Below are 26,172 nucleotides of genomic sequence, written 5' to 3' on the forward strand. Positions count from 1 at the left end.
CTCTGACACTCTTAACATTCAGTCATGGCAACAGCTGTGTGCGTGTGTGTGTGTGTGTGTGTGTGTGTGTGTGTTGGGAGTGAGGGCAGGACGGGAAGATAATTATCCCCATGTCACAGGTGAGAAAGCTAGGACTCAGCACGAATCCTCGCTGGGGACCACAGAGCTTGATCACAGCACAGCCAGAATTGAAATGACATTTGCCGAGACAGTGTAGTAAAGCAGAAAAAAAAAAAACCAGGTTCTTCGAGTCAGACATACTTGAGTTTAAATCCCAGTTTTGACACTTTCTAATAGTGTTGACCTTTGTGCAAGTTACTCAGTCTCACAGGTCCCACCATTCCTCATCTGTAAAATGGCAAGAATGATTATTTCACTTGCTGGGATTATTTTAAGGTTGTGCTAAGTAATGTATATGAAGCAGCTGGCACTGTGCCTGGTCAGGATAGGTCCTTAATACACGGCACTATTGCTCTTCCAATCCTTTCCAATCTACCAAGATGTCTGTCTGCTGCAGTGATACGGGAGGTACAGGGTATGAGACTGATCTATCTTGAGGCCATCAAACTCCAGAAGTGCCTTTTTGAAGTAAATCTATTTTCATTCACTTTGGGAGGGGGGGTCGCTTCCAATAACAGAGGCCTGAGACAGACTTTTATTTTGTAGTTAAACTTAAATAATTTCACATCAGTATCAAAGGTGCTACAAAGCAATAAAATGAGTATCATATATGGGTGTTATGACGGTTACAGCCCCCGGTCTGGAGATGCTTTTTGGATCATGAAGGTCTGTCTTTTTAAAATGTGCATAGAATTTGAAGAGGTGAACAGGAAACATTTCATGGACCAAAGGTACAGAGGTAAGACAGTGTAAGATATGCTTGGCTTGGTTAGAACAGAAACTGTAATTGCGGGGGGAGCATACATGATAAGGTTAGAAAAAAACCTTTCATATAGATCTTCACGTGTGTTTCTATGCATAAATCTATTCCTATTACTCTAATATCCTACCCATGTACGCTGCAAACCTAAAACCCTTAGTTAGATGTTATCACAGACATTGGCTGAGTAGATCTTGTTTCTTTCAGCCCTCATCTATGGGAAGGCAATGTGACATAGAAGAAAGAACACTGGGCCAGGAGTTAGGAGGCTCGGGTATTGCTCTTGGTTCCACCCCCATTCAGCAGTGTGACTTGGACAAGACATATAATTTCTTTGGGCCTTACCTCCTCATTTACAAAAACAGACCACTTTTGGAAAGTCCTTTGGAACTATTAATCAAGAGCCTTGAAGATGCCCATTCACGTTCATTTATGAATTCATATCCTGGAATTGTCTCCTAAGGAAAGACCTTAAATATGGAAGCAGCTGTATGGTTAAAGAGGTTCATTGTTGCGTTTGTACAGTTTAGTGAAACTAGAAGCTGCCTAAATGTCTGATAATTGGGATTGGATAAATTATGGTTCATCTCCTTGACTAATTGCAGTATTTACTAAGAGTACCAGCATTGGTCATATAAGAATGAAACCAAAAAGGCATCTATTAAAAACAAAACTGTAGTGGGAAAAATCATACTTCCCAATGTAGACGACATTGTTAATGTCACCCAGAGTCCTTCATGATCTGGCCACGGTCACTCACACTAGCTACTCCTATGCCACCATTTGCCATATAAGGTGACCTTAGGACATTTTCCCAACAAACACCTTGTATGCTTTTGTATGTCCTGTTCATTCCTTCCGAAATGCCCTTTCCTCCCTTGGGCAGCATGTGAATACTTAACTCTCCTTCCAGGCCAGCTTTAGATTTCCCTGACTTCTGAGAAAAAGTAAATTGCGCCATCATCTCTGTCTCTGTACATTTTGTAAGAAGATTCTTCCGTGTCTGTTTTTGTCTCTACACATAGACTGGATGCCCCTTGAGGGTCAGAACTGTGTGTGTGTGTGTGTGTGTGTTTTAAGATTTTATTAATTTATTTGTCAGAGAGAGAGAGTATAAGCAGGGGGAATGACAGAGGAAGAAACAGGCCCCCTGCTCAGCAAGGAGCCCGATATGGGACTTGATTCCAGTACCCTGGGATCAATACCTGAGCTGAAGGCAGACACTGAACCAACTGAGCCCCCAGGCATCCTGGTCAGAACTGTGTTATCAAATCCCCACTGCTTAGCAGAGGGCCTGGTATTTAATGGGTACTCGATACAAGTTGGTTGAATTGTTTTTCACTTTTTGTTTTTACTTTTTGCTTTTCCGTATTTTATGCATATTTTATAATGACCATTCACTATCCTTATAATGGAGGACAAATAACAGTAATTCATTTACCCATTTATTTTTAAGGAGGTCATTGACTTAACTCAAAGGTTCTCAAACCTGGCAGTGCACCACAGATACCTGGAAAGCTTATTAAAATGCAGATTCCCATGTCCCTGAACAGGTGTCCTAAATCCCAAAATCCAGGGCAAAGACCTGGAATCAGCATTGGTTGGTTTGTTTATTTGTTTGTTTAGAGGTTTATTTATTTATTAGAGAGAGAGAGAGCATAGTGGGGAGGGGCAGAGGGAGAGAGAGCGAGAGAGAGAATCCCAAGCAGACTCCCAGCTGAGCATGGAGCCCGATGTGGGACAGGATCTCATGATCGGAGCTGAAATCAAGAGTCAGATGCTTAACTGACTGAGCCCCGGGAATCAGTAGTGCTCACAAGCCACTTTGGTACTGTGATGCTTAGCCATGTGTGGAAAGCCTTGACCTAACTGCCTCTAAGGTGCTTTCAGCCTCAACTCCGTCTGGCTCTCAGAGTCCTCTGGCCCTCACCCCTGCTGCCATCAGAGGCTTCAGCACGAGGGCACTGCAGAGCAGTGGGCCAGACAGTGGAGAATAACGGCCATCACTTCATTATCGAGCACCTATTCTTTGCCAGTGACTGCTCTACATACAGCGTTTCTTAGCTCCTAATACCTCAAGGTCAGTTGTAGTATCCCCGTTTTACAGATGAGGAGACTGAGGCAAAAAAAAGTTAAGTGTCTTGTTCAAGGTGAAGTAACAAGAACCCAGGAGCTCATAGCTGAATGGAGTTCTAGTAGCCTTAAGCCCAGGAACTGGGACCTCTGCTTCCACCCCTTCTCTCCCTGCCCGCCCCTCACAAAGCCCCTGCCACTGGGCCCGTACAGCCCTGCTGTGTGCAGCCATGCCAACCAGGGCGGGGTGGGCACTGGAGCCCTCGGGCCCCGCGCGCAGATGTGTGGGATTAGCCTGCATTGTGGGCAGCCGTGTGCCACAGAGGCGGAGGCTCGGGCTCACCAACTGTGCTCTGCCGCCCACCCACCTGCTTCCAGGGTGCAGTGAAGCAGTGGAATTCGATTTGCAGCAGTGACCTAAGAGGGGCTATTTTTAGTAAGAAAGTAGGTCAGGGGCTGCAGCGGTGCCGCCTGAGCAATGAGCAGCCTCCCCTCTCTCCGGGAGGCTTCTTCACTTCTTGCACAGCCAGTGTGGAGGTGAGGAAGGCACATCTGACATCCTCACATGACTGTGGTGGCAGTCGTCACTGTGGAGCCACTGGGGGGCGGGGGACGGAGACGTACACATACACCTCTGAACACGCTCGTCTGGGATAACCTAGGGTCCCAGCCCCAGTCTTCCCCCAGAGAGTAGAATCCCTTCAGAAAACATCTCGAACATGGTAGGAGGCTTATGAATTGCACGCCTGCTATGTGCCAGCTGCTATTCTGGGTTGGATATGCATTATCTCATGTAGTCCTTGCAAATACCCTGAAAAGTAGGTATGATTATCCCCAATTTGTAGATGCGGAAACTGAGTCACAGCGAAATTAAGAGACTTACCCAAGGTCACAGAGCTCATACGTAGGAAAGGCAGATTTTGAATCCTGTTTGTGACTTCAGAGCTGATGATAGATGACCAGGCCATCAAACCATGCTTGGGGTGATCTTTTAATTCCCACTCTACCCTGCCCCATATTGTTCAGTACTTCAAACAAAATAGTACAGAGATGGCTTCTTCCAGCTGGACTTAGCTGAGTCAGACATCCTTTTCCCTCCAGGACACAGACCTGTTCCCTAGAAAGGAGTACGTACATCCCTACATACTGCTGCCCAATCACTGAGGGCAGTCGTTGCCAAAGACAAACCAACCACCTGATTTCCCCGGGCCTGGAGTATCTCAGAATCCTCTGCCACAGATCTGTGGCAAATTGTGGGGCACTCATTGGCGATGCACAGGCGGACCCGAGCTTGTTAACAGAATGTAGTAATTGACATATCGTGATTCATTATGCACAGCACAGAGGACTCTAGCAGAAGCCCTCTTTGTGGCCAACCGCCGCTGGCACCACCAGCCTTGAGAATTTGTTCCTGGCTCTGTTCGGGCTCTCCAGCTGGAGAGCACCATACCTTCAAGGGCCAGAAGCAGCCTGAGGCTTCTGTGTTATCCCGCTCCCTCCAGGCAAGGGGTGAGGATATTTCCCCTGCCTCCAGGCCACGTGACTTTGGAGGGAGGTTATTTGTTCACTCATTCATTCATTTGTTCATTTATTCATTCATTCAACAAACATTTGGAAAATGCACCAGGCATGCAGTGGGGAATGAGACAGATAGTCCTAGCCTTCAGAGAATTTATAGTCCCTCTCTGGGCCTTAATTTCCTCATCATCAAATGGGTAGGAAAGAGAAAAACTGGATCGGTCACTCATTTCTAGCTCTAAGATTGCAGAATCTGTAGTTCTGGGTTATAAACATTTATTATTGAGTCATAGTGTCAATCTTAGTCATTTGCATCCAATGCCAAAAAAGAAAAAAATAGAACTTCAGAATCTGGATGGGAACCATGGACACAAGCTAATTCAATTTCCTCACTGGCAGATGAGAAAAATGAGGCTAAAAGAAGGCTGTGACTTGCCTGGCATATCAGTGACAGAGCTCGGGTGGGGAGGCCAGTGAGCTGAGCCCGTGTCTCCTCCAGTCCTCCTGAGGCCCCTTCCCTCCCAACACTGCTATTGCCCCCCTCCTTGGAAGCCTTTTTGCATTTAGCTTCTCCAACGCTGAGCTCTGCTGAGTCTCTCCTACCTACCACTCTAACCACCGCTTCTGGACTCCCTTACCAGCCTCAGAGCCTGGGGCTTGCGAGCAAAAGAGGAAGGAGTAGTTTCTGGTAGCTGGGCCTCAGAAGGTTATGGAATTGGGTGGGTGCTTTGGCCGCACATACACTAAAATTGGGATGATACAGAGAAGGTCAGCAGAGGCCTTGTGCAAGGATGACACGCATATTGGCAAACGGGATTGAAATCCAGTGAGACTACCCAAAAGCAGGATGTGAGGAAATTGAGGCAGAGCCTGCCGAGTTTGCTGTCAGAGTGCTCCGTAAGCAGTCTCGGCAAGCCTCTGTGGAACTGAAAAAGAAGGAGACCCAGCGGCAGTGGCTAGTGAGCAGCAGCTCAGTGAGCTCACAGAACACCTGCAGAAAGGCTTGCTTCCCCACAAGCCTCGGTACTGCTGACCTTTGCCTGTCACCTACATGTTTCCAGTAGAAGGAATCTAAGGTTGGAACGACAAGGGTCACCCTGATATTCTGGGGAGGCAAGGGGATTGAGCTGCCTGTGGATAAGTCAGGAGCAGGCGGCTCAGCACTTTTTCAGTGACCAGAATGTCCGCTCCTGGGTGGAGAAAGATGCTGTAGGCGTAGCAAGGCTTTAGCCAACCCAAAGTCCTTGTTTGTCTGTTGCTTTCCCTACATCACACTCTGGGAACCCATACCTTGAAGTGCTGTCCTTAATTAATTAATAAAGTTTATTGCCCTATAGTGCTCCCCTAGGATAGAGGTGGTCAGAGGTAGGAGAGGGCAGAGAAAACTGTTTTTGATTATGAAAACCTCTACCCATTCTCTATGTCTATTTTAGTCTTCTACATTGATCTGTGCTTTTTTCCACACTGCGCTTTTATAAAAACTATTTTTCCAGAAGGCACATAACGTTGTCCTGAAAGAACTACCAAGTACATGTGCGTAAAAGACGTCCTCTGTACATTTATCAATGCATGTGTAATGCTTACAAGTCAATCATTCGGAATTTTTGAAAATTGACTTCAAGTCATTCGGCTGGGAGCTGGAGACCTGAGTCTGAAGCATTGACTCTTGTGTGTCCTTGGGTTAGTCATGTTCCCTTTTTGCCCATCTGCTCTCATACCTGCCAAGCAAAGGGGATGGATCCGTGGTTTATTCACCTGGACTGGAAGCTAGTTCTGCCAAACCACTTAGGATAATGGTGAAATGTACTGATTCCTGGGCCCACTTGCACATTTGTAGAACTGGGAATAGAATACTTAGAAATTTTTAGTTCTAATAATCTTCCAGGTGATTCCAGGTGACGCAGCCAGGTTTTGAGTAGCTGTCTTCCAAGAACCCCATCTGGATCTGATGTTTTTGAATCCTCTGCCTTCTCTCTCTTGCTCAGTTTCCTGATATTGTCTTAGCCTTTTTCCCCCAGAGAGCCGCCCTCACTATATTGTGACCCTCTCAGGAGCAGGGGCCATATCTCGCCTCCTCTGTGTCGCTGGCATCCCACACATGTTGGGCACAGAGGAGGTGCTTAGTAAGCCAGAGGAGGGAACAAATAGGCTTCACTACCACTCTGTACATCCAAGTAATTTCCAGAATTCTTCCTGTGCACTCAGTCGTTCTAAGTCTTTTGATATGGTAAATAGAAATACAGATTTCAGAATCTAACAAAACCGGATTTGAATTTCTTTCACCTCTTACTATGTAGTGATTTGCCCCAGGTCATTTAATTTCTTTAAAATGCAGTTTCCTTCATTATAAAATGAGAATAAAGGCTCTTATTGTTCACCACATTTGTGAGGATTAACTTACCACATCAGAATATGCACATTAAAGTTCTGGACATATAGTAGGACTCATTTCCTTTGGCTGCAGGTGAATGACAGGAAAAGGGGGAACTCAGAAGAGTGGACCATCCCCAAGCAGGCCAAGAGAATGACTTGTGGTCCTTTGTTGCCTCCTGGCTTGCAGGGACCCCGAGGCTCTGACTGAGACCCAGGCACCTTGGTGGATCCCTGCTTGCTTGGCCCTGGGCATGTCAGAATTCAGACTCAGAATCAGATGCCAGGTGCAGCGTGGTCTCTCTCTTACCCCGCTGCAGGAACACAGAAAAAGAAGTAGTGAAAGAAATGCAAGGAACTATTGTAGGTTTGGATTCCCCATGCAGGCCGAATGTCTGGGCTTACCGTGAAAAAGCCGAGTTCATTCAGAATGGTTAGTTCCCGGGGCCAGAGATCTTAGGGTTGGTTTTGTTAGCACTTCAGCTCCCGTCTCCACATACTCGGTGTTGGAACTGCCACAGCGTGCTGCTTTTCATAAAAGTCTCTTTTTCAAACCAAGTCCAACTGTTACAGCCCCAGAAAGGCAATCAGATTAGCTCTCTCCTGGGGAAAATGGTAAACGATCCCCCCACAATGCCTCCAGCACCACAGTAATCATAACAGCCACCCCTTACCCAGGGCCTACTGTGCTGAAATTTTCACATCACCGTGAATAGGTATGATTAGCTCCATTTTGCTGGGCAGCTGGTGGTAATTAAGACTATAGACTTTAGAGTCAGACTGGGGTGCAAATTCTGGCCCCACCACGTTTTAGCCAGCCCCCTCTGAGTCTCAGTTTCTTCATCGGCAAAATAGGATTAATCATGTATGCCCCATAGTATGAGGAGGACTGCATGAATACCACATGCATGGTACTTTGGAACTAGTTGTGCCAGTCATATAAAATTACAAACTAGGTTAAATACTAGGAGAGAATGGGACAAGCTGTCATGAGAGCATATAACAGGGATCCTGACTTAGTTGCTGAGAAAGTGACATCTGAACTGAGATCTGAAGGGTCATTAGTGGTTTAATAGGAGAAGGAAGTAGGTGCCGTTGGGGAGGAAGCTTTCTGAGCCTATGTATCCATATGGCCCCGAAGGTGAGAGGCAGCTTTGTGCTTTTAGAGACCTGAGAGTTTCAGTATGACTTGAGTGTAGAGAGTGGGGAAGAGCAGAAGAGACTGGAAAGGGAAATCAGGGCCTTGTTAAGGAATTTTTTTCTTTATTCTAAGAGCATTGGGACCATTGAAGGCTTTGGAGCAAAATATGTGTGTGTTGCACGTGTGGAGAGTGATATGACCCATTTGGTATTTACAAGAGATCATTTTGACAGTGGTCTTGGGAGTGGGTTGGAGGGTGCAAGACTGGTCATGGGGAAACTAGTACAGAGGAGGCTTTGCATTTGTCCCAGTGAGAAATAATGTTGGGCAGAGCAGGACTAGTGATGGCAGAGATGAGGGGAGTGAGGGGGTTTGAGATATTTAGGAAGTAGAACTCAGGCCTTGATGGTGTCTTATATATAGCTATGGGCAAAGAGTTTAAAGAACAACTGATCAAACTCAACACTCAAAAAACCAAAAATCCAGTCAAGAAATGGGAAGCAGACATGAATAGACATTTCTCCACAGAAAAGATGTACAAATGGCCAACAGACACATGAAAAAATGCTCCACATCACTCAGCATCAGGGAAATACAAATCAAAACCACAGTGAGATACCACCTCACACCTGTCAGAATGGCTAAAATTAAGTCAGGAAACGACAGATGTTGGCAAGGATGCAGAGAAAGGGGAACCCTCCTGCAGTGTTGGTGGCAATGCAAGCTCGTGCAGCCACTTTGGGAAACAGGATGGAGGTTCCTCAAAAAGTCAAAAGTAGAACTACCCTATGACCTAGCAATTGCACTACTAGGTATTTATCCAAAGGACACAAAAATAATGATTCGAAGGGACACATGCACCCCATGGTTCATAGCAGCAATGTCCACAATAGCCAAACAATGGAAAGAGCCCAGATGCCCATCAACAGATGAATGGATGAAGAAGAGGTGATATAGATACAGAGTGGAATTTTACTCAGCCATCAGAAACAATGAAGTCTTACCATTGACAACAGTGTGGTTGGAACTAGAGAGTATTATGCTAAGCAAAGTAAGTCAGAGAAAGACAAATACCATATGCTTTCACTCATATAGGGAATTTAAGAAACAAAAAGATGAACTAGGAGAAGGAAAGGGAAAATAACATGATAAAAACTGAGAGGAAGACAAACCATAAAAGACTCTTAACTATAGGGAACAAACTAAGGGTTGCTGGAGGGGAGGTGGGAGGGGGATGGGTGATGGGTGCTAAGGAGAGCATGTGATATAATGAACACTGGGGGTTATATGCAATTGATGAATCACTAAATTCTATTCCTGAAACTAATAGTACACTAAATATTAACTAAATTGAATTTAAATTAAAAAAAAAACCAAAAACAACAACAACAAAAAACAACCACCAGGTTTCTTGCCATTCTAAACTTAAAAAAACAAACAAAAAAAGGTAGAAGAAAACCTGATTTGGGTAGAAATATCTTGGTTTGAGAATCCGAATACACTGTGCTTGGGTGGTTTTCAACATCCAAGCATAGATGTCCCATGCTCGGGGGCATCTGTGGGAGGGCACAATGGCCTTGAAATACCTTTGGGCAGTCTGACCCAGATCAAGCATCTGTTGGGGTCGGGCTTGTTTTACTCCAGTTGGTCTGTGGACTCCTGGTTTGCTTCCCCTCGTGGTTCTGTTTCCTTAACCAGAACATCCTAAAAAGAGACACAGGATAGAATTGAGCTTATGAAGTCTGACCTACGGTGGGTCCTTGTGGTTCTGTTTCCTTACCAGAATATCCTGAAAAGGGACACATGAGAGAATTCAGCCTATGAAGTCTGACCCATGAACAGTCTGGGGGAGAGTCTGTTTCTTCAGGGGAAACAGCTAAAATATTGATGCATGTCGTTTGAGGTGCCTTCCTCCCCAAATCTGTGTGTAAGATATTTGTGTTTGATGTATGTTCTTTTCTTCATTTCTTTATTCATTTATTACTAAAATATTTGCTCTTAATATATATCTACAATGTGGCAGGCACAATGCCGAGTCAGAAACATCCCCAGAACCCGTTTGGCATTGCTCTTCTTGTGATCATAAAGATGCCAGCAGGATGCTGCCCTTTCTCTGAATACTCCCTCCCCAGGATGCGGAGCTGCTGACTTTTATCGAGGGGGCATGTCCTTGAGTTCTGAGAGTTGGTTTGTCAGGGGCTCCCTCTGCAGCTGCGACTCCCAGGTCCATGTTCAGGCCTCCTGTCTTTTGCAGAGTCTCCCTAGACAGTAACTACATCAATGCCAGTTTTTTACTTTGAATGGGACTCAGCTGGGCAGTCTGAGCCCCACCACCCACCCCTCGTCGGTGCCACGTGCGCTGGTTTATTGTCTAAGAGCATCTCTGTGTCCCTGTGAGGGGAGAGAAGTGGCAGAGCAGGCTTTGTGTCCTCCCGTGGAATGGTCGAGGACCATCAGATGGTTGAGGACTAGCAAGCAGGGTGGGTGTTGGGGGAGGGGAGCAGCAGAGTGACACAACCAGCCTTGGCACCGTGTGATAGGGTTATGAATACCCACGGGGAATAATACATGCTCTAAGAATGGGTTTGCCTGGCGAAAATCTAAACTCACAAGCTACAGGAGTGATTACCATCATGAAAGGGAGCATAGGTGTCCTTTTAAATCCCCTAGTATATTTAACATGCAGTGAGGGAGGGGGGAAAACAATGCCAAGTCAGGTACTCAAGGAAAGCTCACCTTCTCTGTGTCAGTGGGACAAAGAACCTCAGAACAGGAGCAGATGGTGAGCCCCTGTTAGCGGAGGTGTCCCTGTGTCTGGTGGGACAGAGAGATTGCTTCCTCAGGTGGATGGTGGGCTGAGAATTGCATCTCTTAAGATGCTCTGATTCCTGGCTTTGCCTTTCACCTTGACAAGTTAAGTCTGTCGAGGACTTGAAGGGTGCTTAAAGTCGGAAGCATCTCGGCTGAATCCCAGTTCCACCTCTTCAAAACTGTGTGATTTGGGCGAGTTGCTCTCTGCACCTCCTTCTCCCAGTCCGCCAAGCCAGGGTCATGATACCCTGCAGAGCTGTGTATTTACCGAGGTCCCATGAGTTAAGCTTCTCAGCCAGCACCCCAGGATGTAAGAACGGGTGAAGCCTGCGGTGCCTCTGATCAGCCATCACCTCTACGGGGTGCGTACATGGCCCAGGTCTGCACACTCCGCTCAGAGCGTTTATTACTCCCAGAGCACAGATGTGGGGCGCAGGTCAGCTCCCCGGCAGCCTGGAGTGGGCAGGGACACACTGTCCCGCTTCTGCCTGAGGAGATGCTCGCTCCTTGAAGTAGTCCACTCGGCTTAAGTTTCCCCAAAGAACTCACTCAGTCTTCACAGAAAGTCCTCTGGGGCGCCCAAGGTGACACACTGCTTGCATTCAGCCCCCTGGAGAGTTCTGGCTGTGTCCCTTTTTCACACCAGCTCTCTCCTAAAGCTGATTTTATGAGGAGTGATTTTCCTAAGGTATTGGCTAAAATCCTGTAGCATGTTTCTGAGGGTGTCTTAGCAAGTTCACACTGTTTTTATTTTCCAACAGTAACAAGCTATAGACTAGCCTTTGAATGGAGCTAGCAGAGTCGCTGTCAGCTCAAGGCCATTTGCTGCCTGCAAATCCATGGCACCCCAGGCAGGGCTCTGGCTTCATGTGTCGCCATATAACACACTTGAATCATGGCAACCTGAAGACACTTGTCCCCATTTGGGGTACTTATCACGGATATACTGATTCCCAACTGCACACACAAGGCTTAGTTACGTTCCCTGGTTCTTTACTCCTCCGGCCTACTTCTAGGCCCTGTAGATGGTGGAGTTCTTGGCCCCTTTATTCCAATGAAGGGAGCATGGCTCTTGCCAGGGGCAATAGGTTATCTGAGGTCACACGGCTGATTATTGACAGAGCTGTGTTTCAGTTCCTGGTTTTCTGTGGGGCAGCCTGACCATGAAAACCCCATCCAGCATTCCCAGCTCACCTTGGATGTTTGTGAGCTGTGTGACTTTGCACAAGCTAATGGTTGATATTACAAGCGGTTATTAATATTAATAGTAACAATGAAATTTACAAAACAGCTGGCACAATGTAGGTACTCCCCCACCACGTCTCCCTGCTTTCTCATGTTAGACCTGGGAGATGGGTTCTATTATGACCCATTTTATAGAGAAGCATCCTGAGTTTCAGAGACCTAAAGTAACGTGTCTGTGCCTCAGTTTCTCTATAAAATGAGAATATTGCTCCCTCCCTGGGAGGGTGATTATGAGGACTGGAGGAGGGAGGTTATGTGGGAGCACTGCCTAGCACAGAAATGCAGTGGCCGGGGGGTGCTAGGTCAGTGCTCCTTTGCCTTCTCTAGTTCCCCCTCTGTGTCCTAATCCAGTGGTCCTTCCACTGCATCGCATTTAATACATTTAGAAACTGAGGTCATGCTGAAGTCCTCTCCCTAGCTTTCTTCATCATATCCGCCGCCCCCTCAGAGGCCACTTGCAGCCTCTGATCTGAGTTCCCTGTCAGATACCGCCTGTTTAGTCTTCTGCCAGTTCAAGAAACACCATCCTTCCCTGGCATGCTGCACCACACCCCTGACATTTGCTCCAGGGCTGTGTTCTGGAACGCTAAAGCCTATTCTGGCCTCTCCAGCTGCAGGGCTCTCCCCTTTCCTGACTTTCTCTAAGGCAGACACAGGTTATTTTCCTTATTTTGGCATCCTGCCTGGATCTTTCACGTTGTTGTGTTGGGTTTTACGAGGGGCCACACATGGAAGTGACCTAGAATCCAGGTCTCCTGACTCCCAGCATCATGTTCTCCAGCTTATCATAATTTCATGTTTAAAAGGAGTATGCAGTAGGTCAGGGGATAAAATCAGAGCCCTGTCTTTGGAGATCTTCAGAAATGTATTCATTTGGCTTTCAGTAAAAATTTATTTATGCAGTACTTTTTTTTTTTTTAAGATTTTACTTATTTATTTATTTATTTATTTGAGAGTGCGAGTGGGGGGAAGAGAGAGGGAGAGGGACAAGCAGACTCCATGCTGAGCTCAGAGCTGGACGTGGTACTTGATCTCATGACCTTGAGATTGTGGCCTGAGCCGAAATCAAGAGTCCTAACTGACTGATCCACGCCAGCCCCCAACCCCTCAGCACCTACTTCAGCCAGTCCCTGTGTTAGTAGCTATGGCAGTAAAGGAGGCGAATCTGTCTTTCACAGAACTCATGTTGTAGTGTGAGAGGTCAATGATGGAAAAATAAGTAAGTCAGTAAGATGGTTTTAGATTTTAAGTCCCATAAAGATTTTGAGTCCCACTGGATGATATTTGGTGCACTTTGGATAGAATTGTCTGGGAAGGACTTTTCGAGGAGGCAACATCTTGAGCTGAGATATCAAGTGAAAAGCAGAACAAGAGCATTCCAGGCTGAGAGAGCCGAGAACAAAGACCCGGTGTTGGAAAGGGCTTGGCCCTTAGAGGAGTAAAATGATCAGGATGGCTGGGACACAGTGTGCCAGAGGGAGGAGCCATAAGATAAGAGAGTGTGAGCTGGATCATGTTGGGCCTTGGAGGCCTCAGAAGAGTTTGGATTTTTTTTTTTTTTTCTAGAATTAGTGGGAGGCCGCTGAAGGGCTTTAAGCCAGGGAGTGGTGTGATCTTAAAGAAGACTGAGGTGGCTAAATGAAGAATGGGTTGTAAAATGTCAACAGGGAAGCAGAGATGCCAGTTAAGAGGCTGTTAGAATAGCCCAGGAGAGTGACAATGGCCTGGACAGAGTTATGATAGTGGAGACTATCAGATACATTTGTGATCATGCTGAAGTTAGGGCAACAGGGTTTGATGAAGGATTAGATGAAGTAATCCGCTCTGTTGAGTCTACTCAGTACCCAATTAGTGTGGATCAAAGTGATGCCTAGTTTCTGTTCCTAAGCTGGGGCAAGCAGAGGACATGTTGGCGGATGACAGACCTCACTGCCAGGATGCACGTCTGCAAACTTGAGAGACTGTAGGTAAGGGATGGTTCTCGCATCTCAGAAAGACATCTTGGAGAAGTGAAAAAAGGAGGCGTTTTCAAGTTCATTCATTCATGAGTCCTGTAGCAAGTGCCTTATCTGTGGCTGGTGTTCTACTTTTTGCAAATAAGATAGGGCTCTGCTCGTTAGGCTTCCCCTCTTGGGGGAGGTAGAAATATAAATAGGTAAATCTCAGCCCGTATATCAGCAAAAAGACAAACCAGGGGGTGTAGGAACACAAAGGAGAGGGTTGCCTTTTCATGCAGTAAGTATGAAAGGTCTTCACAAAGAAACTAGGCATTAAAAGGGGGTTAAGAAGACACTATACTTTATATTTCAATTTAAAAATTGTAGTTAAAATAATACAACTAATGGCCAGGAACAATTCAGTTTCTGAACATCAATATCTATTTGTTCTCTACTAAAAGAAGGGGTAGGGGGGTCAGAAGAGAGAACATTCCAGGAAAAAGGAATAGCATTTGCAGAGGCACAGAATCCTGAAGGATTGGAGTGTACTCAATAAATAGAAAACACCTCTGCATGGCTGGGATGTAGGGTGTGTGGGGCTGAGGCACAGGCTGGTGTGTAAGGTTGTTGACTGCACTGTGAACGGTCTTATGTACCACGTTGACAGTGTTGGACTTAATCCTTTAGGCACCAGGGGACCAACATATTTTAAAACCAGGGTCTAGATGGCAGAAAGCAAATAGCTCCCCTGTAGACCGCCAATCAATCAAATCCCCTATATCCTACTGCGTCTGGATGCAGCCTCAGAAATGTTCTCAACATGGCACACCAGGCAGTCACTTCCAGTCAGCCAGAACTGGCAGAGGATGAGGCCTATTCTCCATTCCCAAAACAAGATGAGTCTGTATGAGTTTAAAAGGGGAAATGTTGGGGCGCCTGGGTGGCTCAGTGGATTAAGCCGCTGCCTTTGGCTCAGGTCATGATCTCACGGTCCTGGGATCGAGCCCCGCATCGGGCTCTCTGCTCCGTGGGGAGCCTGCTTCCTCCTCTCTCTCTGCCTACCTCTCTGCCTACTTGTGATCTCTCTCTGTCAAATAAATAAATAAAATCTTTTTTTAAAAAAAAAAAGGGGGGGGAATGTTTAGGACCCAAAACTACCTCATACAGTTGTCTCATCAGCCATGAGCGTAAGTTGCCTCCATCGTGTAAGACGTGGTGGAGAACAATGAAGGGAGAAGTAACAGTCTATTCTGAAGGAAGATATTCAGAGCATGGCCATGGTTGTATGAATTCCAAGGGGGCCGTGCTGTGGCAGAAAGTACTAGGCTTTTTTAAGGAGTTCCAGTCTACTAGCCCTGGAATGGATGCCCTTGACTTGTAGGGAAGTGTAGTGCTCCAGTAAATACAAGGCTTTCTTGTCCTACTGACATTGGTCCTTTCCTCACGAAGCTGTCTTAGAGAGGCCATGTTGCTCCTTTGAAGAAAGTAGAATATCCTGGGCTAAGGAACCAGGAAGTGACCATTAGTCTGAGAGCTCAGTCATGGCTGTGATTGTCAATGCCAGTTCCATATCCTAACACAGGACCTGAGTAAACCAACAGGGCAAAGAAAACTGATGAACCAGCCGCCAAACATGGTTCTAAGCCCAGCTCTTGCACCTCCCTTCTCTCAGCCACGTAATGACTTGGTTGATCTCCACAGACCTTCACTGTGCTGTCCTAGGATTCTAGAATGATGCATACATAGAATGGTTCAGAGCAAACCAAGTCATCGCTCATATTTCTTTTTTTTTTTTTAAGATTTTATTTATTTATTTATTTGACAGAGACCACGAGTACGCAGAGAGGCAGGCAGAGAGAGGAGGAAGCAGACTCTTTGCTGAGCAGAGAGACCGATGCGGGGCTCGATCCCAGGACCCTGGGATTATGACTTGAGCCGAAGGCAGAGGCTTTAACCCACTGAGCCGCCCAGGCGCCCCATATTTCTGATAGGCCTCAAATGTAATCAGAACAAAATATCAAAATTCAGCACTACTTTACAATATCTCAGATATGCCTTCTAAAAACAGAACCTGTGTCTGTCTCTGAGTTGTGAAGAAAATGTATTAGACTATATTAGCCAGCAAGATTGCCCCTTTTGTAGGAAAAAAATATGAATTAAATCTTGTCTTCCTGACTGGGGATTTTAATTGGGATTTGAGTCAATTTGATCTAAATTTGAGCATCCATCCAGAGAACATTTATTGACATCTGCTATGAGCAGGGTTTTGTGCTAGGCATGTGGGAGATAGGAGAATGAACAATATACAAGATGAACGAGATCCTTCCAGGCAGGAACTGACGGTCTAGACAGGAAGATGAAACATATACAGACTTGACTGTGACCTTGGGTGGGCAGAGAATAAGCTGGGACAGGCTGGATCCACCAGCGGAGGTCAGAGGAAGAAATCCCTTCAAGTACACCATTTACGCAAGAAGTCTGTCTTTTACCACACCCTGTGGCTTCTAATTCCCAGAGCCACCATGGCCATGAAGACAGTGCTCAGTGACAGCCTGGAGCTCCCAGTCAGCAGGTCACCACCAAACCAAGCACCTCAGCCTCAGCTGTTGTTGGCAGGGAAAAATCACCTCAGGCGCTCAGCCCTTGGCTTTTATGAGCAGTGGGTGCACTGCTTGGCCAAACTCAGTGGGCCCCTTTTTATGACTACACCCTTGGAGTTGATTTCAAAGAAAAATGTGTTGACTCTAATAAGAATTTTTATTCTTTCTTTTGTAAGACTGGAAACCGTTTGCCTGTGTGACCCTCTCTGCTCTGGCTGCTACTGAAACTCAGGATCTCATCATAATGAAAGCATCTGCTTTCTGACAGTTACCCCCCTCCCTACCCCATCCCCAGTTACTCGCCAAATCCTTCCCTGGGCAGGGCCCTGTGCTAAGTGGGGAGGAGACTCACACAGTCCCCGCCCTCGAGTCAGGCCTAGGAAGAGCTGTAGTGCCCCTGTGAAAGAGGGTGGAATGAAGAACCAGCAGTCGGAGGAGTGAGTTTGCTTTGAAGCGGGGGAATGGAGGGGAAACCTAAAAGAGATCCATGTGATTTGGACCTTGAAAAATTTAGGGATTGTCCACATATGCACATCGAAATCGGTGTGGTAGCTTTTCCAGAATAATGACAAAAACGTTGAGGAAGCAGAAAACTCCAGGCATATTGAAGAAACAGGAATACTTCACTTTGACTCTAACAAAGGGAACATGAAGGGGAATCATGCTTTTTAAAAAGCTGGGGCCTGTCTGAGTCAGTTCAGGCTGCTACACCAAGATACCACAGACTGGGTTGCTTAAACCTTTATTTCTCATGGTTCTGGAGACTTGAAGTTCAGGATCAGGGTGCCAGGCGTGGTCAGGTTCTTGGTTGAGAGCTCTCCTTCTGGTTCACAGATGGTCATCTTCCTGCCGTGTGCTCACATGGTGGAGAGCAGAGAGAGGAGCAAGCTTTCTTTTGTGTCTCTTCTTATAAGGACAGTAAGCCCATCACAAGGGCTCCACTCTCATGACCTAGTCACCTCCAACAGGCCCCACCTGCAAACACCATCACAGCAGGGATTAGAATTTCAACATAGGAATTCTGCAGGGACACAAACATTCAGTCCATGGTTGGGCCAGATCACAGAGGGCTTCCTTAAATGTTCCAGGATGAGGCAATTGTATATTTAATTCTACAGGCAATAAGATATCACTAATAGTTTTTAAGCAGGAATATGTATAAAATCCCATGATTGAAAAGGATTTTTGAGATGAGCCAGTGCAGCCCTCTGCCTCACACGTAAAGACCAAGTCCCAAAAAGGGAAGTTAGTAACCCAAAGTCAGGCAGCTCGTTAAGGACGGAGCTGGAGCTGGAGGTAGGGCCAGAACCAGATCTTCTGGATTCAGATCCAGTGGTCTTCTCCGCTCCAAGATGAGATCTGTGCTTGGGAGATTCACAGTCTTTCTGGTGGAGGAAGATTGAAGGAAAAAGAAGGGTGACAGGGAAAGCCTGAGGCGACTTTTATATAAAGTTCAGAAGAAAGGTAAAACCTGAGGTCTTTAATCAGGGCCATGGTGGGTGATGGGAAGGGGCTGATGGGAGAGACAAGGCAGAGGTCCAGTCAGCAGGGTGTGCATGTGGAAGGCAAACAAGAGGGAGACGTCTGCTTGCCTTTCTTCAGTTGCTGTTCTTTACTGGATTGCACCATTGGGTTCCTTTCGGTAAGCTACTTTGCAGTGAGGAAGAAGGAGTACAAATCCAAAATAGATGTATCCAACACATCGGTATTTCCTCAGTTGAGCCTTTTTGTAATTTTTTTTCTCTTCTTTTCTTCTTCCTTCCTTCCTTCCTTTCTTTTTTTTTTTTTTTTTTTTTTTTTTTTTTTGGTGGTCCCTGCTGCCTAGAGGGTCTGGTTCTTTTCCAGAACCTGGCCTTCTAGGTCTTAATGTCTTCAGAAATGTGATCCATCCCGCAGCTACCACTCTGGCTTCTTGGTTTTACACGTGGGCTATGGGAACTGCCATCATCATCTGAGTGTCTCTGGTTTTAGGTTTCCTGCCAGGCCCTGTGAAGGTGCAATCTTGTATGACTAGCATCCTATCGCATGACTCTAGGTTTGGAACCAAAGCCCTGAAACAACCTTCAACAGACACTGAGCTCTAGAATATGCTGGGTACCTGGCCTGAAGAAGGCACTGGGGTGAGCTCTAGTCATCTGGGGCCCTGGCCCCAGAACTGTAGACCCCCTGTTCCAGAACCTGGGGAGAATTAAAATGCAGATTCCTGAGCTCTATCTCATACCTACTGAATCAGAATCTCTGGGGGCTGGAGGCCAGGACTCTATTTTTTTTTTTTTTTTTTTGGGACTCTATTTTTGACAAGTGCTCCAGGTGATTCTTATGAACCTAAAGTTTGAGACTCTGCCTTAGATCACCTTATTTTTCTTAATCTGGGCTTCAGTTTCCTTGTTTGAAAATGGGGAAATTATGTTTTCAATTATTATGAAAATAGAAAAGCACTTTGGAAAAATGCTAAAAGCTTTATATAATATAAACCTTGAGGCAGGGTCATTAGGCTTTCTCTTTAGTATCCTCCATCTCATGCGTCCAGATCAGCATCATTCACTGGGTGCCTAATCCATGCCTAATTCGTGTCCGTGCACTGTGCCAGGCTAAGACTGTGGAGATGAATACAAAGTGGTCCCTGACTTCAAAGGGTTGGAGATCAATATGGAAATGAGCATTCAATGACAGTTCAAGGCCAGCTCGGGGTGGGGTGGGTGGGGTGGGTGGGGTAGAGAAGTGGTCATTAGTGCTTTGGGAACAAGAGCAGGAACCAGATGTCAGGGAAAGTGTCGCCAAGGGAGTGTCACCAAGGAGGTGACCCTGGAGCTGTGTCTTGAACACAAATGTGGATTGTTCCAGGGAGGAGAGACTCTTTCACAGTCCTTTCCACTGGCTTCCTTCTTCCATTTCATCAAGTTCTATCATCAGTTTCCTCCCCTTGCTCCCCTCTGCTCCCTCAAACCAATCTCAGAAACTCAGTGGTCTTGGCTACTTTCTCCTTCACCCTCCCAAAACCTGCCTTCAGTGTTAAGTCAAAGCTTTGGTTTAGTCATAAATACTGGGGTTTAAAACGGTGCCTTTTTGTATGTGGAGGAAATGCCGTTTACATTGTTACCTCAGAAGTTTTCATCTGAAATTATTTTAAGTTCTGCTGGAGATGGTTTTTTTTTTGTAAATTTGCCTTTTACATCAGTCAGCTGATGTATTGTGCTTTGTTGGTTATTGATTGATTGGTTGATTGAGGGAAGATTGGTGACAAGTGGTTTTCCCCAACCCTTGTTGTTTTACTAGGTAAATAATCAGTATTTGGCTTACCTATAAAGAATCAAAGATTAATACATAGTCTAAGCTAAGTTGCAGAATGACCTTCTTTGCATTATAAGGTAGAACAACACTAGCTCAGGAATCAGAAACTTAAACTGACATAACCCTTCACCTAGTGCCTTGCCCATGTATGTCCTTTGTATTCAAACAGTGATCCACAAACCATTGGCCTTGGCCAGCACTAATTAGAAATGCAGAACCTCAGGCCCTAGCTGAGATCTGCTGGGTCAGAATCTGTACTTTAGCAAGATTCCCTGGCAATTCATCTGCCCATTAAAGTTTAAGAGAGACTCTGAACTTAGTGATTTATCCCCATTGATTAAGACACTGAAGTCTGGAGAGACTAAGGAATTTACCCAAGATTACATTAAAAGTAGAGCCGGGGGCGCCTGGGTGGCTCAGTGGATCAAAACCTCTGCCTTCGGCTCAGGTAATGATCCCAGGACCCTGGGATCGAGCCCTGCATCGGGCTCTCTGCTCAGCAGGGAGCCTGCTTCCTCCTCTCTCTCTGCCTGGCTGCCTACTTGTGACCTCTGTCTGTCAAATAAATAAATAAAATCTTAAAAAAAAAAAAAAAAGTAGAGCCAGGATTCAAGCCCTGTCCTGTTCCATTCCAAGTTTAGTGCTCTGTCTACTGTACAGGTGAGCTCCTTTGTGCTGTATTAATTAAAGAGCACTTCTTCAGTGGTTCCTGGTCACTGAAGAGTAGGACAAGGACGCTTTTTCAAGGTACAAATGTATCTTCTTGTACTTCTTGATACTTCTGACACTAGGACTTCTTGGGGCAGAGGTCAAGGCCTCACAGATGTTGTGAGCATTTGTTTTCATCCATGAAGATCCTCTGCCTGTGTGAAGCCAGCATCTTCCATGACTAGTCAGGTTTGGTGGCATCCCACTCTTTCCAAAGTCAGGAATTCAGGCTTCGGTCACTTGGAACTCCTCTTGATTTATGAACAACTCTGTCTCATAGAGTAAAAGAGGTTTTCCCAAAGAGGAGAAAATAGCTTAAAAGAAGGCCTTGAAGAATCAAGATGACAGAATGTATTATTTATAAGGGCCTAAAATAAGTGCCGGATCCTCCACTCGAAGTGAGCAGGCGACAGCCAGCACCGTTGTGGAGTGGAGCCCAGCCGAGTCCCGCTCGAGCCACGCACCAGGGCCGGTCAGCCATGGTGCCGCTCAGAGGCCCAGGGGTCCTTCTCGGCAGGGGGCTCCTGCTGCTGGTACAGGGCGGCCGTGCAGCTTCTAGGAATGGGTCCCAGTTACAAATGAGTACCACAGATCAGCTAAATGAGGAGATCCTTGAAGGAGAATGGGAGAAAGGTAGTGAGAGTCTCTGAATTGGTGGGAACACACACATACACCAGTTGTAAGATTATATTGAGTTCCTGATTTAATAACCCGAGGATGCAGATATGTCCTGGGATTAAGGAGGCTGGGCAGGACAGGAGGAGATGTGGAGTTTCTCAGCCTTGCCCTCACTGGCCCCTAGTTCCAGAATGGAGCATACAGCTGCTGGTGATGCTGTCCACGCAGAGGCGGCCCCTCCTCATCCAAGAAATAGCCACTTCTTGCTGCCACCAATATCGTTTTTACTCAAAGCCTGGCTCATCGTTCCTGAAGAACTTAATAATTTCTCTGGGGGCACCTGGGTGGCTCAGTGGGTTAAAGCCTCTGCCTTCGGCTCAGGTCATGATCCCAGCGTCCTGGGATCGAGCCCCGCATCGGGCTCTCTGCTCAGCAGGGAGCCTGCTTCCTCCTCTCTCTCTCTGCCTGCTTCTCTGCCTACTTGTGATTTCTGTCTGTCAAATAAATAAAGTTTAAAAAAAAAAAAAATAATTTCTCTGTTTTCTTTCAAGAGAAAGTTTACAAACACTTCTCTTACAAAAAGCTCTCCTGCTTCTGGAAGCAAACTCAGGGTCAGCAAGTCTACATTTCGGCCAGTAGGGAAGAAACAGAGTGGGTGTCTAGCAGTCTCTGATCAACAGCCAGCATTATGGGAAACCTGTTTTCCTGTCACCCATCCCTTGACTCTGCCATAATACCTTTGTTATCATGGGTACTTGTGATACTGACTTAGACTTGAGGACCCAAACCCATTTGTCCATAGAGGGCAAGATCCCATGGCAGGAGGGAGGTCACTGAAAAAGAGAAGGTGATACCTGAGACTTCTGAGGACACCCAAGGCAGTCATGAGATTATGTGCTGGCTTTAGAGTGATTATGAGTTTGCTTTTACCAACAGGGAACAACGGGCTGGGATTTGAGCAGATTTGCCTTCAGAACCTCTCACCCGTCTCTACTCCTTCTCCTGCTTCATCTTCTTCCTTCCTCTTCCTCTTCCAAATTTCTCTTCTGGGATGTGGTGACTACACTTGAAGGAGCTGGAGGGAAATGATTTCAGTAGCTCTCACTGTATCTGGACGTTGCTTTGTGTCCTCTGTTGGCTGATGGCCTCCTCCGCAGCCATGGGAGCTAGCTGCGGTCCATGGGTCCTGATGCAGTCCCCTGGTAGTGTCGACCTGGTATTTCTGCTGCTTCTAGTCTCAAAGGTCTTCCAGGTTCCTCCTATTAGAATAGTTACCCCTGGGCATCAGTAACTAGGGCACCGATGCCATTGGGTTGGGTTCACCTACATGCCCTGGCAGTGCAGGGGGCCTTCAAGAAGATGGATATCTGACTTTCCTGTATCCCACCCCCAATTCAGAATAATAAGATTAAAAGAAATCACCAGCATTTTAAAATCCAGGTATCTATTATTTGAGTGAGAGGCAGCATGGTGTAGAAGGACACGGTATTTTGAACCGATTTGTTTCATATCCCGTCTCTGTTGCTTTCGAGTTGTGTGATCCTGGACTGGTCACCTGATCTCTCTAAGCAAGAAATGCCTTGAAGAGCCCTACTGGAGAATAAAGATAATGCAGATAAAGGGCCTACATAGGTGGTGTGCTTGATAAGGAATGGGGAATATCATTATTCTCAAAACCAGAATAGTTTTCTTAGCCTAAAACTTAGCCTTAAACTTAGCCCTAAAGTACACCTGAGTTCTTTTATGTGCTTTCTAGCAAATGTGGGATTTAGACTACTCGCTACCATGGTTACTCTGTTTATTATTATGGTTACTATTACTATTATAGCTTTTATTCTGGTAAAATACACATAACAAAACTTGCCATTTTAATCATTTTCTGTGTACAATTCAGTGGCATTAATTACACTGACATTGTTGTGTCCCTGTCCCCACCATCTATCTCCGGAACTTTGTCATCTTCCCATACTGAAACTCTACCCATTGATCAATGACTCCCCATTCTCTCCTTTGCCCAGTCTGGTCACTCTCTTTTTCGATAGCATGCTCCAAGTTCTTCACTGTCTTTCTTCCCATGAAATGGGGGTTAGAAAGGGGCTCTTAGTAGGGTTTTCTTTGAGTTCTCTGAACTCCCGCTGGGGAGACTGGGAGTTAAAGGTCTCTGCCATTTGCAGCAAACTTTGGGGATTGCAAATGGTTACAAAATAGATGTCACTTCAGCTGCTTTTTATGGGTTGGATCTGCAAAGAGCCTTCCAAGGACTGGTACATTTCTTCTAAAAATACCCAAGGATGTGGCTTGGCATCGCTTTGGGGAGAAACCAACAGTTTTTAAATTCTTCAATAGCATCTACCTCCTGGTGAAGATTAAATGAAAGAACTTGTGTCGTGTGTATAATACAGTGCCTGGCAAAGATAAGACCTGTATATGTAGGCTGTTGTGACTTGTTACTGCACTCTGGCGGAGTTATTATGTATATGTATTGTGTATAATGTTTGGGTATTTAATCCCCACAAGAGACAGATATCATCTTCATTTTACATGAGGCAGCTAAGGCTCTGGGCTGGTAACACCCACAAATTACTGAGCTTATAAGTAGTGAGTAGCAGAGTGGGCATTCAGACCCATCCTCTTTCTCTCGTAAGATGCCACCTGTTGTGCTATACCGAGAAAGGAACTCTGGGTCAGTCGTACTGACTTCATTCTCAGTATTTCATCTTCCACCTACCCTGGACTTTCTCTGGACTCCTGTTTCTTGCTCTTTCTTCATAAAGTCACACACCAAATGTCCCAGCTTCAGAGCTTTCTGGATTTACCAGTCCCTAGTCGCTGTGCCATTTCGAAGTGATCACTCACAGTCTTAATAAGCTCTTTGCTCTAGAGAAAGAAACAGAAACCATGCTGCTTCCAGAAGAGGAAGAGACGCTGGAGATCACTCTCCCTTCATGTGGGCACAGTGGAAAGGCCATCTGTAAGCCAGAAAGAGAGGGTTCACCAGAAACCAACCTCAACAGCATGCTGATTTTGGATTTCTAGCTTCCAGAAGTGTGCGAGAATACATTTCTATTCTTTAAGCCACCCAGTCTGTGGTATTTGTCATTGGTAGCCTGAGGAGACTGATACACACATGTACGAGAAGTCTTGGTGATGTTCAGTCCGGGGCTGGCGTAGTAGGACTAAGAAAGTCCTTAGACTTTCTTCAAGGCCTTCTCATGTCTAATATAGTTGCTAGAGTTCTGGCTGTCACATCCATATTCAGGCAGGAGGTAAACAGATGGAAAGAGCACAAAAAGTAGTCCTATTAAGGCACTTACCCTGAGGTGATACCCAGCAGTGCCCATCTACAACTTACTGGCCAGAATGTAGTTGATTCTAGTTGATTCATTACGATTAGCCACACCTAATCGTAATGAAGGCTGGGAAATTAGTCTTTTAGCTGGACATGTGGCTTCCCTGACTGAAATCTTGGAGAATGGATCTTGAGTAGATAACCTCAGCAAGCACGAGCACTTTGGGGAATGAGCAGTCTGGAAATGAGCTTCTCGGTCACAAGAACAGTCGCACTTCTCAGAGCCTGTGAGCCGCCACCAGTACCGTGAGCAAGCTACAAGAGGAGAGGCTCTTGCTGCCCGCAGGGTAGCCTGTGCCCCTGCTGGGCTGGAGGGAATGGCTCAGTTTGCCCTCAGCCGCCTTCCTAACCTTTTCTTAACCCATTCACCGGCACCTTGTCCCTAGCCCCATTCCCTGAATATGCCTGCACTCACCTGCCTTCCAGTTCCCTCTATCTGAACTATACCCCCTGCCCTTTGACACCCTAATATCTTATCCATCCTTTCAGGCCACCCAAACATTTCCTCCTGCAAGCACCTGAGGTGATGTACAGTGTTCCCTATCCTATATTCCTGTGCACTTTGCCTACATGTATATTTTAATATTCATTATGAACTGCTTGTAATTAAGAATTATTTAGGATATTGTCTCTACTTTGTGTGTATGTGGAAGTTTATATAATAAGTTTTGCATCTGTGCCTGCCCCAAGGGCAGGGATGACATCATCTTGTTGCCATACTACCAGGATTTTCCAAGCTTTTACTGGGCATCTACTAAGTGTCAGGCATTCTGCTTGACCCTAGGGTTACAGCGATGAGCAAAACTGTCCCTGACCTCATGATGCCTGCTAACCTGGGAACACAGGGAGTTGCAAAGGTTAGGCAACAAATTGGTAAATACATAAAACATTGGTAAATATGTAATTGCAAATTATGAGAAATACTGTCAAGGAAAAAAACAGGATGCAATGAGAGAGAAAAATGGAGGGATGGAGCATATTTTAGGTGATGTCTCACATAGACCAGATTGTAGTTCCTGCTCTCCCATACAGAACAATTCCACATAATTTACGTAGGTTCTCCCCTGCGAAGGAGCTGGAACCTAACTTCCCATTCCCTGAGTGTGGGCTCTGCTCAGTGACTTGCTTCCAAAACGTAGACAGGGGATGGCTGGTGGAAGGAAGCAGAACTTTACAGGGAAGAAATCCAGTGAGTGTTACTGAGGCCAGATGATCGGGGTGAACGGTATCAGTGGTAAACTAGGTTGATATTAAGTACCTTGGATATGACGCAATGAGGAGGGCCCTTCACTTCTGTGAATTCCAGCCTAACCATGAGTACAACATCAGAAAAAAATAAACTGAGAGGCATCCTACAAAATACCGTCTAGTACTTCTAAAACGGTCAAGGCCGACAAGCACAGGGAAGTCAGAAATCAGTAACAGACCTGAGGATCCTGAGGAGACGTGACAACTAAGCCTTCCGTGGTGTCCCAGATGGCCTTCTGGAGCAGAAGGACCGTAGGGGAACCTCCGGGAGTCTAAACAGAGTGTAGCATTTAGTGAGTAATAGTGGTCCCTTGGTTGTGACAGATGCGCCACACACTCACATAAGAGGTTAATAAGAAGGCCCCCCTATTTGGAGAGAGGCA

General features: G+C 46.0%; 1 protein-coding gene and 1 non-coding gene across 8 annotated transcripts in view; both read left to right on the plus strand.

Moving 5' to 3' along the window:
* Positions 1 to 26,172, plus strand: part of SERGEF (secretion regulating guanine nucleotide exchange factor) — a 219,057-nt gene that overhangs the window by 158,679 nt on the left and 34,206 nt on the right. The window lies entirely within an intron of this gene.
* Positions 5,195 to 5,298, plus strand: LOC123950157. Its single transcript, XR_006820155.1, has one exon. It is a non-coding gene; the product is annotated as a U6 spliceosomal RNA (small nuclear RNA).

This window comes from Meles meles, chromosome 8, assembly GCF_922984935.1.
Source record: "Meles meles chromosome 8, mMelMel3.1 paternal haplotype, whole genome shotgun sequence".
Classification (NCBI taxonomy): domain Eukaryota; kingdom Metazoa; phylum Chordata; class Mammalia; order Carnivora; family Mustelidae; genus Meles; species Meles meles.